General features: G+C 44.3%; 1 protein-coding gene and 1 long non-coding RNA gene across 5 annotated transcripts in view; one reads left to right on the top strand and one right to left on the bottom strand.

Annotated features, from left to right (window-relative positions):
• Nucleotides 1-18861, bottom strand: part of LOC111250702 (zwei Ig domain protein zig-8-like) — a 318518-nt gene that overhangs the window by 234374 nt on the left and 65283 nt on the right. The gene's annotated exons all lie outside the window — the stretch shown is intronic.
• LOC147755435 (uncharacterized) overlaps nucleotides 1-18861 on the top strand; it is a 30899-nt gene that overhangs the window by 10200 nt on the left and 1838 nt on the right. Inside the window, exons 1-2 of one of the 4 annotated variants that reach the window (XR_015329055.1) lie at nucleotides 1210-3476; nucleotides 18629-18758. The exons of 1 other annotated variant lie outside the window; for it this stretch is intronic. This is a non-coding gene — a long non-coding RNA (uncharacterized LOC147755435). Of the gene's footprint in view, nucleotides 1-1209; nucleotides 3477-14315; nucleotides 18189-18628; nucleotides 18759-18861 lie in introns of those variants that run through there. 2 more of the 4 variants (XR_015329056.1, XR_015329057.1) reach the window with 2 other exon arrangements.

The following is an 18861-nucleotide window of genomic DNA, read 5'->3' as shown; positions in this document are numbered from 1 at the left end:
GGGAAAGTGCGCAATAGTATTTACCACAGCTACTCTACCCGGTAAGAGCATATATATATATATATATATAAGAAAATTACAATATCAGAGGTGGACGTGTTTCTTTGTTGACTTTTTTTCGAAAGATGCATCCAGATAGAGCTAGGATGTGATTTTGAAGACGCTCGTAGCCAAATGTCAGCCTTCTACAGAACTCATAGTGACAAAAACCATCGTATGATAAGATCGGCGTGTTTGGTTGTGTATGTATTTGCAACATCTATACGCATTTGTGTAACCGCAGAGGTTATGTGTGACAAAACAGATTCACGAGAACAACACCAACCTGGTTAAGAAATGGCCCAGGTATCAAAGTTTTATTCGTTGCATTATGCGATAAAAAAAAAAGCCATACATACAATACACGTATTGGCAGTAGCAAACCTGGTGAACTCCCATTTGGCCTTTTCTGTCACCCGTATATCACTGAGGACCATTACACGAAGCAGGAAGTTGTTACTCCAACCGTGATAATTGTCTATGGGCTAAAACAAATCGAAGCAGAGCTGGAACTCTCCCTTGGGTCCTATGTCCTAAAGCTATCGGTGCATATAGCAAACGTAGAAGACACGGCCGTTGAACTGGCTTTGCTTGCATCCTGTGCCTCTTTTGACCGTCGTATAACCTCGATATATAAGCTCAGTGACCTCATTATGATTGCGTGTTGTGCTGAGCTATACCCGTCCCATTTTTGCAGTGCTTATAGACGTATGATCCGCGAGAACGTAAGGATTAAGCATAGAATAAAAACCTTGCAATCTTCTAACCTTTTTTAACATACCAGCCCCCGCTCGACGCAAACATAAAAGAGAGAAAGGGCTTAATACAAAAATCTATCTAAGAGACCTCGTACCGTATAAAAAAATTTGGGCCGCCTATCTCACATTGTCGTTTGGCAAACAGCAAATGCGTCCGAATGCTGATGTTGGTCGCAGCGTTTCGCCTTCACGCATCAGCGATGGGCATACCAAAGCATGCGGACATGTCGTCTACGGGGCGCGCAGAAGGGCATCTTCAGTAAGGCAGATATAGTAGGCTTCTTTAGGCAACCATCTGACGAACGAATGCCCGCTTTTTCCTTTCTCTTAGAACACTCGTACAAAGAGCCGAGGAGTATGCTACTGACGCTGGCTAACTGACACCCTCTACGACATGCTGCCTACCATCTAAGCAACGCGACAGTAACATTCCCTAAGCATCAGCAGCAATGGCGTGACAGCATGCACATTAGTCACGTCGTCCTGATTCGTTGAATGTCCTTTTTTTCTCTGTAGCGAAGCCAGAGCTGGTCAGGCAGTGCAAAGCAACCACAGTATCTCGTAAGGCTGCTTCTAGAATCGTTTTCCTATTTGCGTTGTTCTCTCGTCTGGTTGCTACCTTGCGTTTCCGCTCGTTGTGTCGTCGTCTTTCCGTCTTGTCTATATGTGCACAAAGACATCGTTGAAATGTTTGCCTTGGGGGTAGCTTGAGATACAGACGATGACAGAGAGCTAACGGATATAACAGCTCAACGCTAAGGCGAGAATTGGCTACCACTACTAACGCTTCTTACGCCTTCATTCTTCGGCCTGGCTATTCTCCCGCCATCGTCTTTGTTCCTCGTCCACCACACGGACTTTACCACTCTTTCTCTCTCCCTCGCACCCCCACCCAGTAGTGTCTTCTTTCACGTTTTATCGTGCCTTGTGTTCCGTTCCTTCTCACCCTATCTTCTTTACCCATTCCACACAGTCCCAAGTAAACGGCGTCGGCTTCGCAGTACTAATTCTTGGTGGTGCTTGGGTTAAATACGATGACGATAGTGGTGGTGAAGCAACGTGCTTCGGGTGCGGTCGGCATTTCACACACCTTTTTCTCGCTACCTCATTTTAGTCTTCTCGCCCATTTTCCACTTGTATCTGCCTCCGTTGTCGTCGGTGGTCAGCACACTCACTCCTTTATCCTCTTCAGTCTGACCCTCCATAAGCCTCAATTACAGTTTGCCAGCTTGTTCATTGTCGGAAGAGTCGGCAAGTAGATGGGCGTCAGAAGCAACAACGGCCAGAGAGGTTTGCCCCCTAAAGCCGTTCGTCCTTCTAAACGTAACCCTATTCTTCCTTCTGCTTTTCTCTCTCATTCGGCGAACTTGACGCTTCCATCGCCGCCACGCCATTTTTGCCTGTTCGTCTTCGTCACTGACGGCAATGAACGACCAGCGCATGGCTAACGACTGCGCTCTCTCCCAATACAGCCTAATGAGCGCGAGGCAGCAGCGTCTCGCCGAAGGAGCGGTGGGCTCGCTGGAGGTTTGTGAGTTCGGGCACTCTTTAGGGAATGAGCCTACCAACACAGTTCCACTAATTCGACGTGCAGAAAGAGGAAGGCAGCGGTAGAGGGAGTTTGGGTGAAAAGGATTAGGATCTAGTGAGCGGGAGAAAGCTGTCTAACTACACTTGTGCGTGTGTACGAGAAAGTGACTATAAAAGGAACCAACCAGGACGGAGACGCTAAATGACAAGGCGGAGAGAGAAAAGCGGAGGAAACCGCTGCCCTGCACGGTAGTTCGCCGTCTACTCCAACGAACACGAAGCACGAACACGAAGCCGATGAAGAACATTGTGCTGTTAAGAAAGCCTACTTTCGGGGGCCGCTGGCTGCTGATGAAGTGGCCGAAGCGCAGAGAGACGGCCAAAGGGAAAAACGGGGAAGGGCAGAAAAAGGCTAGCCGCAATAAAGATAGAACAAAGCAAATGGAACGTACCATTAAGCAGAAGCCACATTCACGGTCTAAGCCATAGACTTTACGGGAGCTGCTACATCGTATGCGACGTCTCGATTCGCTCGCACAACGCCTTCCCAACTATAGCTCTCCGACCTCTTGCTATATCGCTTTTTTATTCTTCTCCCTTCAATCTACACTATAACACAGACGAGATAAAAAGCTCGTTCTCTTTACTAGAGACTAACGCACATGATGCGACTTAGCCAGAGACAGCAGCCAGCCAGGGATGCGAGACGTTGGGTTGCCTACGCCAGCGTTGGAAACTGTACTTGACTCAGTATGCGTGATAGTGTAACACCATTTAGCGGATCTATTGCGCCCTTTTATCTTGAGCGTTATCTTCGCAGAGGCTCGGCGCCTCGTAAGAGCCGCTGACGCGCCGACAAGGGTTTGCTTGAGATGTTCAATGCACAAGAAGCAGGCGATAGAAAACACAAAAAAAAGAAAGAAAAACACCAAACCGAGCAGCTTAGACACAGCAGAGGGCCTAGCATTGCAGGCGACTGCAAGCAAGCGCACTTATGTGTGGAATAATCACTCGTACGTCTGGCGACGGTCACTTGGGTTAGTAGAAGTCGCTGGCCATAGGAGGTCGTTATAACGCGCTTCCTTGCGTAACTGCTACTCGTGCCGTTGACTCTGATGAGATGGGCGGTGTTCACCACAGTTGCTAAATGTATGTTATATACAGTTCGTATCGTTCGTATGTTTATGAGTGAACCGTACCTTATTGAAAAGAAAGCGAAAGATTTACAGAGAGATATTGTTGATATCGGTATTAATCGAATTTGATAATTTATTTCTATTCGGAAGCAGCCCCGTAAAATTTGTCACCATTGATCATTGATACAAACATTGATTCCTATTAAAGATTTCTCGGGACTATTAAAACCCGCTGATAGTCTTACGCGATATCGCAGTAATTGGTGTGTAAGTGGATTAGGTCAACGTCACCTGAGCTACACGGGCTGTCTGAGCTAACTGACCATTAGTTGTGTGATCATTAGGTTTTGATCATAAATCTTTCAGACAAAATCACACAATATCAATTCAGTAACACTATTTCAATAAAAATTGCTGTTGAAGGTATGTGTTCATTCACCATCCGTATCGGCAGTGACATTTAGCTCTAAGCTAGTCAGGGTTCACGAACGAGATTCGAGTGCCGGAAACGATGTTATCGTTAACTGTGTCAGGAACAAGCTGGCGGCTTAGATATACTACCGTAAGCACATTTAAGTACAAATACATGCATCTGTGCACCCACACAAATACGACATCACCATTCGATACAACCAGATGCAGACGTGTTCACGCAGTTCCTAGTACGGCTTGTTCGTCCGGTCACTGTCGGCTGCGCGTAATATGACGGCCAGACACGTCAACGTGGTAATAGAGAATCGGGCCAATTATTTGTGTAGTCTGTTCAGTATCTGTAGGACGTCAAGTGGAACAGATTCGGTGTCAAATACATGAGGCAACTGACACTGCGCAGTAGTCATTCTACTTGTATGCAAAGCCGTGTCCGTAATAATAAAGCACGCACCGGTACTATTCTGTTCCGTTTCTGTCGGCCAGTTAGTATGGTGTATAGAGGAACTGTACACTGTGACGCAATACAACGTGTCCACCGTACGTTTGACAGTCACAGCGTTAATGTATGCTGGTTGTGGTGGGCGTTTACAAGAAGATTGAGCTATCATTTTAAAATTGCCGTTTCCCCTTTTGCGAATTAACGACTATTCCCTTTTCCTTCCCCTTCCCTCTCTACCCCGCTCCCGCCCATCCTTCTTACCCTGTGTGTGTTTGTGTGTTCCCCTTAGTCTCGTTCTATCTCTTTATGTCCCGAGGTTTTTACAGCTCCTAAAACCTAAATTAGGTCTAGATTCCTTGTAGGCTAGGTTTAAGACCCGCTATAATTCCCCTCCTGTCTGCCTTTACCTGTTCGTTATGCAATAGATATTATCCACATCACGCTGTGCCAGAAGCGGTATCTGCATTTGTCCCCCATGAGCGAATTTTGGGCTGACCCTTGTCCGCTCGTAGCCTGAAAACTATATATAAGTACGAATGTATATTAATAAGAATAATCCTGTTGTAGTCACTTGTAGTATCAATGTAATAATTGTATGAATGTACGCCAATGTAGTTTGAGCGTGTCGCGACCGCATCAGTAATGGCAGCAGCAGCGGTTGGAATAATAGCGGTTCAAATAGAAGCGGTAGTGACGTTTGTGTACTCAAGTGCAGTAATCGTGACGGCGACAGTTAGAATATGGCAAGTGAGTAACTCACTCCTGTCCATTGCCCCAGTAGTTTGTCCAGCTACCCAATGCCGGCAATGGCAAAAGCGACCGCTAGTAGAGCTAATTAAGATGGCATGAACCAGAGCATTTATCACATGTGGGGCATGCACACGTGCCATCGTTGCTGCGAAAAGGTAGTGTGATCGCGAAGAACGCCCGAAAAATTGAGCATAACGGAAGGCTCTGAAAGATGGGCTTTTGTTGTCCTGTTGACATTGACTAGTTACCTTTCTCCTACGCAAAAAGACCAACAGCGACTAATAGCGCCAGGAAGGACCAATAGGTATTAACGCGTTAGTGTGAAACTAACACGTTAATCAGGTACTATAATTGATTTCAATAATGACGAAGCAAAAACAGAATGGAAAACTATGTATGGATGTAAAGGTGCCATGATTTGTTTTAAAGGTGCAACAACTCCACAAAACCTTACTAGAATAACGCGTATATAGCGGTATATCCAGGGTGCACAATAGGCAAATACCGAATGATAGGTTAAGACCAGAGAGCAAAGAGCATCTACGAAGAATGTGTGACGATACAGCACCGCCAAGGACGTTAATAAGTAGATGAAAAAGATAAACCAATCTAGAAATTGAAATCTATGCTACGATATATAGCAGATGTGTCGTCCAGGGCTATGTCACAGACCACGTTCTGTGAGACGTGAATCGAGAGATCACTTGTTGTCAGTTATTACTTCGAGTTTAATATGTCGCTGAAGAGAACGACGACAGACTAAATGCTTAAATGGTAGCATGGAGAACCAATCTAGTTGCAAACAGATTTCCCTAAAGACCTGTGAAGAACTCGTAGGTGGACAAACACAGAAATTTGTATAACGTATGTACTATATATGGCAGCAGGATCTGAACTCTCAGGCCTTGACTTTACAGTGTAAGATTATGTAGGATTTCACGGGTGTACACTAAAGTATGGTTGTCGCATAGATTCAATGTGATCAATTATCGGGCTTCTGAGTACCTTCTACTCATCGTGCACACAAAAATCTTATCGGATGTATATGCTTACAACAGATTGACAAGATTTTTAGATAGCCACTAGAAACTAAAAGAGGCCAGCTAATAATGTGTTTTTTTTTTGCGAACCACCAGCTTATCACGAAGCGTCATCATTTTTTACCACTCGAATCAAACTTATTCTTAGGTATTCCTGAACAGGCCATTCGCTAGCGTCCACGTTATATTGCAGGGGATCAAGTTTCTTGTCTTTTTCGGTCGCTTTTTAACACTTAGTTGGTATGGCCGGCGCGTTTTGCCGGAAATGATTTTGTCGCAACAGCTGAGCTAGGTAAAGCCCCATTCATTAGGAATCCCCCGCGGGCGCCAGGCGGAACCAAGAATCAAGAATGCAATGTACGACAATGAGAAAGATGCCTGCTTAGCCGACTAACAGAAGGGCTGGCCTCTTTGCTTTGAACGCTTTAATGCACGACGACACCTGTTATCCGGCCATGCGTCGTTTTTAAAGATTTAATATGATACTGCTGTTGTTGGCACTTGCGCCCTCCTCGCCAGGGGGCAAAAGTGGCACTCCTCAAACGACGAGCTATCCTTAGCGTCAGGAAAAGGTTCGGCCCATCTGTCGCTCGTCATTTTCATGTCAACAAAGATAACGAAAAATATCGTTCGTCTTACTCTGCCACCTTTAATGTTTTCCAAAGACGACGTACCCCCGACTACATAGGTTCTTTTTCATTGTAATAATAGATATATGTTTGAAGGTGTAATATGGGCGGACGAGAGCTGATGACGATGCCGGTAGGACCTAGGTGTGGAAGTGTTTCGTCTTTAAACGTGTGACGGTTTGACTACCGTTCCCGATGATGCATAATAGAAATGATGTTAGGAACGAAACGTTACTCAATTTTACTAAAAAAAAAAATAGCACCGCTAAGTCCTAAGGATTCGTTGAATTATCATATTGGCCTATTCATTTTACACACATTTATTTTGAATGGAAAAAGCGGCGCAACAAATTCCATAGGAAATAGTTGCGTTGAGTGTAATTAATTGACAGTGTACGTTCTAACGACATGATTATATCGGCTCTGAGATTTGATTGTAAAAACTTCTCTAGGCCAATCGCGAGCCACCATAAAGTTAGTAAAGGGGTCTCCTATTTCGTAGGCAGGTAAAGGGCGCGAGGTGGAATGAGCTCGGATCACGAAGTTTTTTGGAGGGAAGCTACTGAACAAGTCAGGGGTAACGGTCTACTCCGTGGCTCATTATTTTACCTCTCTTCTCCCATGTCATTGCAACAGGTTTCTACGGAGGAAATATCTAGGGCGTGGCCGCACTTGACGTTAGGATCCGAAATCTTACGTCCGTATCCAATTTTCCTCACTATTACATCAGTGATACTACGCTGGAGGAATTTCAAACGCACTGAAGAATAAACTAAGTCAGTGAAAAAGTTTTAAATTTTCGGATAAGCCTGTAACAAGCGTAAACGAAAGACATTCGATTGCCTATGGTTTTTTTTAACCATGCTGAGCCAATAATTTCGCACCTGCCACATAAACAATTTCTATTTTTATTACACATTCTTATTTAGTTGTTAGACGCCAGCAGGTCACAAGAATATGTCTGTTAAGTTTGACCGCCTTTGTATTTCAAAAACGATTTAAAGGAATTTATAATATAAAAATAGATAATACTCTCGTACATTAATAGGCCGCTACGCCTACGCACCACAGGCTGATGTGATAAGCTTCCTTTGTTTTTACCGCATAGGCGAAAGGTTATGGGTGACAGGATAAGTGCTCTGTTAGCTCCCGACTAATCCACGTCGGTCATCATATGGTATCGTTCTTGCTCGATTCTACCTGCAATTACAGCATATACCTAACTCGTCGATAACTACCTTGTGATGGAACTGCCATCAATCCACTGATTGAATTCGGCATCTAAACTTTCGAAACCCAACGGTCACTCACCCATAAGTTAAGCTGGTAGAGATGACCAGAAACAGCCGCCTATGGGATCTATATTGTTACTCACTTACTTTGGCAATGAGAACAGACTGGCAGGTGCAAATCAAGCGGCTACCTGCTAGGTGCATCTTGTTTACACTAAAGTTTATACAATATGACTAACCAGATTGTGCATTGGCAAATGGTAGAATTTACGTTGGAGTAAGTTTAGTGACCAGGACCATTATATACAGCATACAATGAAAACAACAACATCCCAACAGTGCAGGATCTTTTGTAAATAGAGAGAGAAAGGAGCGCAAAGTGTGAATACCGAGAGAGCCGGTGGGGAACGCCCACGACTAAAATCTAGTAGATATTACGACGCCTTTCACGTTGGATAGTGACTGGTGGTCAAGAAAGCCTGCGCTGGCCCCACTGGCAGTCAACCCGTTCATCTCGTGTTTGTTTAATATTAACAAGCGCACTTAATCTGAAATTAGCACAGTATCACCGAGTAGGTAAGCGACCATATCTAGCCATAGACAGACACCATATGGCTGCCCGCGATGGGCGAAGAATTGAAAACTCTAAATATAGAATCAAAGCTGATGTTCCTCTTTGCAATTATTTCCCATCACATATATTACACTTATATCTACCAGTATCACACTCGTACATACAATCAATATTAGAAGTATCGCACATAAACGAAAAAATCGTTCGGAACACTTGTTAAGTTCATAGGAAAGAAAGTAAAATTTTTAGAAGACTCGTAAAATACTAAACTAGCAGAACGATGTGATTGTTTTTATTGGTGCTTTAATGGGACATCTTTCTGCATCACCCACAACCGCAATGAAATGAACCCGTGCTATGTTGAAATGTGCATAAACCATTACTAGAGCTCACAAATCTATATCAATTACAAAACACGAATTCGAGCAATTAGGAAAAAACACAGGGTAGTGCAGCGACAGCAGTGCAACACTTCGTATCCCATCTGAGAACAGATGCGCGTACGAGAACGGAACACCAACAAAAATACCGCAATTAGTTTGCCAAGAAACAACGCCAGCAACTGCGCATAATGTTCCGCCTGTGTCAGCAAGCTCTGTTTGGCAGCTATTTCGTATACTCTACAAACGCCTACCCGTGCGCCCGCCCGCGCCGTCAGAAGCCTTCTGACGCGGTAATATTCTGCCTATATTTATGCGAGCTCGTGCTGTGGCCTCAGCAAGCTGGCCACCAAAGGGAAGTTCTGTAATGACGATAGTGTCGCCCACATTTGTTGGTGTTGGAGAAGAAGACGCCATTCCCAACGACAGCGAGAACGATGCCGCACCCGTGACGCTTCGGTGAATTTACGCGTCTATATGCTTCTTTCATTTACTGTGTTCACTGCAGCGTATCTATACTTATAATCTCCAGTTTCCTTCTATTTACCCGGTGTCCTAACCGCTTTGCACCTCCGCACGCGTTTCGTTGTCGCGCAGTGAAAACGAATATTTTACCAACAGCCTTCCATGGGCATGTCTGGAAATAGAGGTGAAAAAAAGACAAGCAAAAAGGAAGATTCGTTGAGGAGGAAGAACTGTGTGGCGCACCGGCTGTGAACGCCTAGAGGAAAAGCAGGTTTGCTTAGCTTACAAGCATTTCCGCGTTAGACGCCTTCATTTCGTTGTCCAACTGGCAACGCGGAACACCACAGAGTCGAAAAGCCAAAGAAAACGAAGGTTGGAGAAAGCCAACATAGTGAGATTGAGTGCTTTCTTGTGTGGGGCATTGGTTTTAAACTTCCTCCGACTTACCAACGACCTCACCGATGGTACAGAAGCGAAGGATTAGCATAATTAGCTAGGTACAGAATTGCAATCCATTAAGGGGAGAAAAAGGTCAAGTAACGCTGAGGGAAAACAAAACATATTGGCCCTACTTCGGGCTTGTAGTTCTCACCGAAGTGGCCGAGTGCTCTGCTGGTTCAGGATGGCAAATGCAACAAATGAAAATTACGGAAAGGAAGGAGTTGTAAGAGGTTTATTCCAATGGACGAGGCCGATAAGACTAACACTGCTGAGGCTATGACCAGACTAAGGGAAAAGAGGGAGCGGGTAAAGCTATAGTCTACCTTCCCTGACCTTCAGGTATGACGAAGCACAGTCGACTCCAGTGTCACGTGTGGGCATCTGTTCGCCACATGCTATGAGACTTCAAGGCGGAGTAAAGCGGAGCAAAGTAGCGGGTCATCATACGCACATACTGTCCATGTTTACTATGCGTGAAGGAGGCATAAGTATCCACCAAAGTATTGTTTGGCCTAAGAATATGCTAATCAATGCTTAAGCTTAGTGTGCAGAAGGGCTGCCTATCGGTCCAAGTCTAAATCTTTCTAGGCCCTGCTGTTAGGAACCAATAGCTAGAGGAGTGGCAATATTGGCAACAAAAAAAGACCGTTATACCCGCAGGCTTTAGATACATCGCAATATATTGGTTAAAGGCAAAAGCTTGCGTCGTAGATAGACCGCTAAATTGCCTAACCAGTTGACCAAGTGACGCAGATCTAGTTAAGGCATTTTGTCTAAAGTGTGAAGTGAGACATATAGGCGGAGCATTTGAGTAATTAAATGGTCAAAAAAAAATACTGTATTACACTACGCAGTGCTAAAAGCTCGCTCAATTTCATTTAGCGTTAACAATTTTCCTAATCACTGGTCTATAGTGTATGGCGCTACGAACCTTCAAAGAATTATTGTAACAGACGTAGTAACGTAATTGTAGTAGTGTCCCTATGAAATTATGAATAGATAGGTGATTTGGAGGAACCGCACGTTATATCTATGTGATTTATCCTATGCGCGATTGCCATTATGGGCATGTCAATCTGTCTCATTGTTGTGTCGTTATGTACATTTGCCAGTCTGCGTCCTAGGAACCTTTCGTTTTTGTCCTACGTGTTTACCGCTTCCCTGATTCCCCGGCAACCTTTCACACCGGCACGTTGTACACGCAAATCTAGGTGCAATTTCATTACGCCCCATTAACCTGGCACTTCGAGTTGACTGGTTGGTTGGTGTAGCCGTACGATTCTAAATGGCTGCCGCAGGTCACAGACCGGCGCCGTTGCCGGGTATCATTACGAGCCCGGTGTTGTTTTTATTGGCTTTGGCGTTACTTCTGACCTTGACAAAGGCCTCACTCCAGACGTCACGTGGCCCTAGCAGTTTTGCCTATTTTAATTGACATCTCTGTTTCGATGCCATTACCAGTGGCACCGGTGATACAGCTATAACTTGTACCACAATGGCTTTTCTACATGTACCTCGACACACGTTATTAGGCATACATTGTGATAAGTTGGACTTACTGTGCCCTGTTGCAAAGACGAGTTTGCATGTATGAAATGTTAATTTCGGGATAATGCTTTATAATAGCCAGTCGAATTATGTAAAAAATAAATACACTCGTTTGGCTTACTGTGATGTTGTCTTTTTCAACGCAGTGTCAAACTGGTCAATGGCAAATGCTTTCGTCGCACAACGCAAAAAGTCACGTTAAATATTGCCAATGCCTTCGCACGCAAAATATTATTTTAGAAAAACTAAATAATAGGCATTTTTCGGTTATTACAGTATATTATACATGCATAATGTAGGCTCAGGTGAACGTTCAATATAAGTTCTGCGGCGGCGCCGAGCCATCAGTGGACTCCCCTTTCGAATGACAATTCTATGGCTTAGCATTGATACTTCTAGCAAATGTGGGTGCAAGGAAGCGTTATTTTTAAAGGCTTCGTTTGGATCAAACGTTGCGGGCCGTGCTCCACCATCGAACGGTGCAGCTCTGATAGGTCGTCGAGCCGTGAAGTATTCGGCTGGCCAACTCAGAAGACGGTGGAACGGGTCAGCTTCGGAAACGATAAGGCCTTTCCAGTTTTGTCGGTAGAGCCAGCAGGTTTTGCTCCCAGATAACGAGATCCCGTAGACTAGCAAAAGGACCATGCGTCTTCTACTGCAACTTTGGACGCTGCCGTTTCTGTTCCTGTTATGCTAAGCTCGTCATTAGCAATGAAGGGCAGGAAATAACGAAGATAATAACACATCGTTTGAAAGTCTAACCGAGTATAGTCTCGCGTGGGCTAGCAGCGTTCGATTTCCAGTTTTTAGGCGTCGTCGCCACCGCCACTGCCGCCTACTTCGTCGCGTTTCTCCTCAGGAAGCACAGTAACGTTATCCCAGTTTAACTTCGTTAGCCTTCAGCTTCGATTTTGTTTGGTCTGCTGGTAGACCTAATAGACCTTGGTGTCGGATAGAAAAACCGGGATGGTGTCGGGAAATCCATAACGTTTTCTCAATCGCTTCGACATACTGCCCTTTTGGGCGATATATGTGCCTTCATCTAGTTTCGGATGGAAGACCCTCATTTGCCCTAGCCAACGAGGCAGCTGACAGGCCGCCTGCTCCAAAAGTAGGATTACGAGGCCCAGCGTAGGTCCTAAGGTTCGCTGAACGGCCCCTTCATACAACGCCTACACGCCCACCCTAGAGCTTCTCCAACACCTTAGCGGCATAGCGTACAGGACATGTCTTTCTTTCAGGCTAACGATGCTGCCTCTTCGCCTAGATAGTTTTGAAGGAAGGCCTGCTGACAGCCGGAAGGGCCAAACCAAGCTATAGGTTTCTTTCATTTATTTTAGTACATGTTTGTCCCAATGAAAATATGCTCTTTTTCTCTTCGTGACTGCACGCCAAGACTGAAGCGCAGTCCCATATTCTAAGTAAGCAGAAACCAGAAGCACTATAAGATTTCTGACCCGGATATTGTCTGATTGAGGAGCATTCAAGGCCTTGTCCTCTCGGCCACATTATCTCAAAATACATGACGCTTCCGGTAGAACTGTTCAAAGAGGAATTGTAGTACTCTGCTCGTGCTCGTAGCACCTACTGGTCTAGATGTCGTGATGGTCGGCAGTGTTCGCAGTGTCGAGCTGCTATGGTCCCGCTGGATATAAAATGTCTAGTTTTTATGAAGACGATGAAGCCTATATATACACGGAAAGATAATAAGCTTACACGAACGAAGTGAAGATTAGGTGCAGACCCTTTCCACAGAGTAATACGTTGGTGTAGAGCGAATAAACCTGCGGTATCACCCGATAACGTCGGGTGAATAACGTCATTAAAAACTTAGACAGTCATCAATCTAAATACTTTTGGAATGTTTTTTGTATTCCTAAAAATTAGTAAACGATAAGCATTGCTATGGTGGATGAGACAGGTGATAAAATCATGTGTCAACAATCTTGGATGAATTTCCTACTATAGATAAAATCCTATTATCAAAAAATCGTTGCCCGCTCATGCCACACAAAGATAGCCGGTTGGTATTAAAACACAAGAAGACATCTTTTTCTCCCGATGCTCCCACCTCCATTTTACCCAGTTCTGCTTCTTCCTTTTTCATTACGGCTCAAGCAGACCTCTAGCTGATCGAAGGGGTGTATGCTTGTCAGAGTCGTCTGCGTCTTGGCGTGCCAGTAAAAATGATAGCACGCCCAAACCTACGAAGAGCCTCGCAGTACGAATCTGGGAATAAACTACCTAGCTGGCTTACGCGTTGGCCATCCCCGACCCGAGAGCCAACGGACCAACCAACCAACTTTAGGTTTTTCTACAGTACTAAATTTCCCTCCACCGTCACCACTTTCTCGTACTGCCCTTAAATATATTTCCCTTGGTTTCCTTTTTCTCTCCTTACCGCAGCCCGCATCTTCATTCCTTGTGCGTTTTCACCGTGCATGATTACGTAGGTATCCATCGTTTCTACAGCCCAACACGTCCATCCAACCCAAACTATTAGCCGATAGTCGGTAATAGCAAGCATTCTAGGACCAGGAAACTAGAACCGGAGCAAGGCATGTTAGTAGCAGTCATTCTTTTACATTTCAAACACGTACTGCCTTTGCTTGTAGGTATTTAGTCACATTTATACAACCATTCGTACGATCGCCCAACCGGTGCTGACGTGATTAAGCTCAATTGGAACTGGCTCGCCCAATTCGTGTTCCTTGCTTTAATTCTCTAACACGTCTATGGCAATCCCTCATGTCCGCTTTCGGATTTTCTTCTCTTAAACACCGTTCGAGATGGTGGCCTGACTTCTTAGTTGAGCGAGCTTACCATTGTTATTGTTGTTTATATATATATATATATACATATACATATATCAAGTGCCTCAAAAACGTAAATGAGTACCAATCGGTCATAAATTTCTAGTGATCCTTGTTTTCTAGGAGGTTTAATTAATTGAAAATGATGAACAGAGCAAGGTTCATTTTTGAAGAAAGAAGTATTTTATATTACTATAGGAAGTATGAAAATGGAGCACAAGTACGAGAAATAATTCGCGGCAGACAGATCCACCTATATTAGCCTGGATTGCACAAAAAATCGATAGAATTGTTTAAGATATTTACAGACAATATGTCGGAAGAATACTAATATCGACGAATCCAAGAAATAGCACAGAACAGTTATAGCGCTATATATATATATATATATATATATAAAACATTCCAAAAAATCTGTAAAATAATCAGATCTTGAAATTGTTATCAGCACTGCAAGCGTCAATCCCATTTTAGGACGTTGTAAATGGAAAGGTAACGCCCCAAAAATGGTACGTGCTATCAATGAACATAATCCAGACTGAAGAACAAAAAATTACGAACAGGTACGCAGCTTTTGGCAAAAATTATTAGGAGCGATGCTACTACATTTAAATAATATAATTAGTTGACATTATTACATTTACTGTGAGACAATCTGACAGGAGTATCTTGTAACTTTACCAAGCAAAGATTTAGTTCGACCGTTCTTTTTTGAAAGTGACTGTCGCCGTTAATCACGGTAAGAATCTGTCACACCTCCATGACGTTTTTGCTGAGGATCAATACAACTACCGTAACGAAAAGGATATTTTGAGGCAAACCTTTCAAACAGATGAGTTAAATGAAAAAAGCTCCACAATACCCTGTCCGTTCACCAGACCTAAGTACAATGGATTTTCTCTCGTGGAATACCTTAGCGATAGAGTCAGCGCCCAAAAACCGAGAACACTGGAAGATTTAAAAGTGGCATAATATCTACGGTCGGAGGAAAAAGAATAAATTTGATGTAGATGTTTTTGCAATTTAAATAAGAACGATATGTAAATAAAAACTCTAAAGTACGCAATCATCGTCGTAGTGACGTTTTGCGTTGTCTTGGCTACACTTCTTATCGATGACGCTACCACCCTTCATCATCAACAAGGGCAAAGTAATGATGAGTACGTACGCGGCTCACGTAGGGTAACACGAGCAAACGAGAGAATTTTCAACGAATAGCTGCTGCCGCTGGTGATGATGATGATTTAAAATCGAGTGTCGTCTCTTCTTCCAGCCGTAATAGTAGTCATGCTGGTAGTGCTGATAACGGATAGGACTTCGTCTTGCCTGCGTCTTCACTACTCCTCGGGTAAATCGTTTAAGGTAGGAGGGTAGCATTAGTATGTCCTGGATGATTACATCGTGATCTTGGTTAACGGAGAATAATAGCCCGAAGCATTACGGATATACATGTACATCCGTATAGTGTAGATCATCCTACCACAAATTTCTCCCGGACCCTCTCCCCCGAAAATCGCTTGTCTCTATGGGCATTTGCAGCTAACTTCAAGCTGCAGCCTCTCCTCCTGCTATGACTACAATTAAACGAGCTATTTTGGCTAATGCCACAGCTCCTTGGTCTCTGAAATCCGCGCCTCAAGGGGCGGACTGCATACACCTCTTATGTAGCCGTATCCTACTATCTTTGCACCGTCATTGCCTCAAAAGGGGGGTGTCACTACAGATCACTGGGCTGCCGTTAGTGCTGCCTCAGGGCTTCGAATTGATGATGATCCCATGTCGTGGAACTGGGGTAGCCTGTAGGAATTCCAATGGGCCGTACACTTCTGTTTCTGTCTCACCTACCTTTTACGTTCGGCCAATGAGACCTTCCTGGGTAGTTGTATGCTGTGCTGGCAATCCGACAGGATTCCTCGGTTGCCTGCCAACCACTCCCAGTACCGACTCCCTGTCGGTAATAACATCTTCTTCTGCTGCCTTTTGGTGCGCTGCTTTCCCTTAAGCTACCCGCATGCAGTTCCCGTGCAACTGAGCAACTCCATAATAACCGGGTCAGTGTATCATTCAGTCGCTCAATATGTTTAGTACTAGAAAAGCGCCTCTACTCTTTGAATGTGTTCCCCTACTTGACGTAGCTAGCTAACCAGCCTGCTTTGCGCTGTTTGTCTTAACTTTCTATTCACAGCTACTGCTGATGAGCGTTCTACTGTTGCTCTAGCTGGAAGAGCTATTGCCCTTAATACTTTCGATGCAATGCATCGCTTATTCGCTTGACACTGTCTTTACCGCCTTTTCTATCGATTCTAGCTTTGTCCTGCCTTGTCTCCCATTAAGCGAAGAAGATATTCCGGTTCAAGAGGTTCACTCCTAATCGCCGGCGAATTGGGTCTGCAATCCTCTCGTGCTGCTCTGCTCATCAGCAACTGTCGGCTTCTCCCTCTCTGTTTATTTATATATATATATATATATATATATATATATATATATCTGTTTGATCGTTCCTTGTCTATCAAACTACTAGCAGAAGTGTAGAAGAGCCTGACGCAAAGGCGGCTTTCATAAAAGCGAACACGAGAACGTTGCTGCTGGTCTGAGCGTTGAAGAATTAGGCTGGCACGACATCGACTCTTATCGTTTACCTTATTTCGTAACTGATCCGACCCATTTACCAGTTGCTGCTCTACAGCTCGTGTGTATCTACGAAGTTATCTTTTATATGAAAAGAGCGAGGAATAAGACGAAAAGTAGAAGTTCTTCTAATCTATACTTCGAAGTCTCACATATAAGGCCAACGGCAATATGTGTGAGACGGAAAACGGCAGTGCTTACAAGCAAATCATATGCGAAAAAGGCCCACTCATCGGCTTAGCTACTGCAGCGGAACCTGATTCGATTGCAGAACACAGAATAAGGCAGTGAATCATCTGGCAACTTGGCACTATAAGTTGTCTTTTTTTCCGGTTGACCTGAAGTGATGAGGTAGCAGGTTGAAAGTTTTTATCTGCTCTGCACGCCTCAAACGGGCAAGGATAACGAAAAGCGTAACAACAACAACTGCGGTGGCAACGACAACTAGGATAAGATTACGATATGTAAGCGAGGAGCAACACTGAAGGTAGCAGGTAGGATATATTAGCCCAGCTGTTTTAAGCTAGAAAACGACTGCCTAAATCGCTAGTTTCGCTCGCATATTAGATATCGATTCTAATACAGTAGCTTGTGGGCCACACCAGCCAGATGCAAGGAAAGAATAAAGAAGATGAGCTTATGCTACGACAGTACCCTTTTAGAGCTAGCATTACTATACCGCTCGTAGAGAAATGCTAGTCGATGATATAGGATGAGCTAATAGTAAAGGCAAGGCCGAGGTGAAACAGTCGAACGGTATACGAAATGTAGTCCAAAAACCCGCCAGGCCGGCAGCCTTCCAGACTAAAAGAACCCAATTTGCAAAAGATCTCATGCGTGGAACGAGCAGAGAAGTGGGCCACGGCAGTCGGAGCGAAGCTCGGCTTCCTAGAACCACTTCGTTCGCTGCTACCAACGTCACGGCGATCCTAGAATAGGCGAGCAAGCAGGACAGGCTAGATTTGGCCGGCCGGCTGGCCCCTTGGCGAACGGCTGTTGACCAACCGGCTTACGTACAGCAGCAGTAATCTCGTCTAAATGCACGCACGACAAGCAGTCTTCTGCTACTTGCAAGAAGGATCGAAGACTTCAATTTCAGGAGTTCTCCTACTTTTCCTACTGCTACTAATGGGACAATATGCTCTTCTGCTGCTTATTTTCTGCCCCTGCAGTTACTAGTGCCGTTCATGTCGTTGATATTCTTTCTAGATACAAGAAGCATGTGGAACAACACGGTTCGTTCTCAGGGTACGTTAAACTAGCCCCGCTGTTCCTTCCCGTTCTTCGCTGGCTCAAGCTTTCTCAAAATCCTTTTTGAGCTGCTGAGATGTTGCAAGAAGCATCGCGCCGGGAGGTAACAAAAACATTTCTGCATTGATGGTAGATCGATCGATCGATCGCTGTTGCTAGTAGCATTAAGCGTTTAGAGGACTTCTAGCAGGCAGTTAATAAATAGGCATCTGAATGAAGCAGATTATATGTGCTTCTCTGTACAACTATCTCGAAATAATGCGAGGCACTTGCCACAGCCACACCACTTAGTTGCATAAAGGTATTTACATATGAAGATGCATATAGTAATTACCGAACAGAAGATTACCTGTAATATGAATCGCTTTATACTAAACGATACTCCACAAATAGTGTTCGCTAAGGCACATAAGCCACTATATTATTGGAAATCATGCGCTACCTTTCAGTCTCCCCTGCCTTCTTGTTCTCCTTTTACTACCTTCATCTGTGCGCTCCTCATGAAAACTTATAATCGTAACTGTAAAGGTTTACCGTTTTCAGTCGCTGCCATCTTCCAAATTGCCTTGGTCGCCTTCATTTTCACCCACTATCTAATAATATCACCGCAGCCTACTGACAACCTACTGAACGTCTTGATCACTAAAGACTGTCAGTAGGGACCTCGGTTACGGTAAGTTCGATGATTAGCACTGGTACTTCGTGGGTACTAAGTGGGTAGTTTGCTTAGGTAACTTCGTTCTTTTCTCTGTTCTAGGGTACTTAACGAATGCTCA

This window comes from Varroa destructor, unplaced genomic scaffold (assembly GCF_002443255.2).
Source record: "Varroa destructor unplaced genomic scaffold, Vdes_3.0 BEIS01000005.1, whole genome shotgun sequence".
In the NCBI taxonomy this organism is placed as follows: domain Eukaryota; kingdom Metazoa; phylum Arthropoda; class Arachnida; order Mesostigmata; family Varroidae; genus Varroa; species Varroa destructor.
The sequence above is the reverse complement of the archived record's forward strand: the minus strand, read 5'-3'. Positions and strand labels throughout refer to the sequence as shown.